The sequence below is a fragment of the Schistocerca americana genome, chromosome 9 (genome assembly GCF_021461395.2).
Source record: "Schistocerca americana isolate TAMUIC-IGC-003095 chromosome 9, iqSchAmer2.1, whole genome shotgun sequence".
Lineage (NCBI taxonomy): Eukaryota > Metazoa > Arthropoda > Insecta > Orthoptera > Acrididae > Schistocerca > Schistocerca americana.
In genome coordinates, this window is record NC_060127.1 from 115,421,771 (window position 1) to 115,423,179 (window position 1,409).

A 1,409-nucleotide genomic window follows, 5' to 3' on the forward strand; every position below is an offset into this window, starting at 1 on the left:
ATCTTCACGATACTACATTTTTGAAGACTGCATTTATTACATTATACCTGTTCTCAGTAAAATAACAGCTCCTTTTCCTACCACTTTTCCCTAGTCGTGTAATACTTTCGAACTAGTTCTTATGCGAACGTACAGTTATTTTGTAGCTTACAACTCATTTTCACAATTAACAAGGTGACAGTTATTGAAATATATGAAATAAAATCGTCATAACTTATGAACGGTTTGCGATGGTACGTTCAAACTGCACGGTTAGCCGCGACGCGTGATGAAAATTAGTGGGCGTGGTATGATTTGGTTTAGCGACGAAGCCCACTTTTATTTGGATGGGTTCGTCAATAAACAAAATTGGCGCATTTGGGGGATCGAAAAATCTGCATTTCGCGTTCGAGAAGTCTCTTCATCCTCAACAGGTGACTGTGTGGTGTGCAGTGACCAGTCACGGAATAAATCGGTGCGATATTTCTTGCTGGCACGGTGACTACCGGACGGTACGTTAAGGTTTTGGAAGATGATTTCAGCCCCATTATCCAAAGTGACCCTGATATCGACAAGATGTGGTTCATGCAAGGTGTAGCTCGGCCCCATCGATGCAGGAGAGTGTTTGAGATCATGGAGTACCACTTTGGCGCACTCAGAGCCTACTGTCATGGGCCTCGATTGCCCGCAATACTCTCCGGATCTGAACACATTCGTCTCATTTTTATGGGACTATATTAAAGACAAGGCGCACAGAAAAAAAAACCGCTGCTGAACTGAAAACAGCCGTTCAGGAGGTCGCCGTCAGCATCGGTGTTTGCGCCACATCATCGCCAATGATGGCAGACTATCGAACACGTCATAACCTAAATCGTAAAATCTGTTGTGACGTTAACATGTTGAATAAAGAGTGTACCGTAGTTTGTAAATGTTGTAGCTTGGCAAGACAGCCAATCCACTATGACCGGTAGCCGAAAGGCACGCGTTAAGCTCACGCAGGCTGGCGCGAGGTCTGGAACAGGACAATGTCTTGAGACTAGCAAAAAAGGTACGTAGCTTCTGGAATACTTAACTTTAATCCATAATTGGTGAACATCGCTCTTGACGGTACATGCATCACAAGATAAATAGCTAATGATAATGGCGCCTTGCTAGGTCGTAGTAAATGACGTAGCTGAAGGCTACGCTAACTATCGTCTCGGCAAATGAGAGCGTAATTTGTCAGTGAACCATCGCTAGCAAAGTCGGTTGTACAACTGGGACGAGTGCTAGGAAATCTCTCTAGACCTGCCGTGTGGCGGCGCTCGGTCTGCAATCACTGATAGTGGCGACACGCGGGTCCGACGTATACTAACGGACCGCGGCCGATTTAAAGGCTACCACCTAGCAAGTGTGGTGTCTGGCGGTGACACCACAGTAAATGATTTATT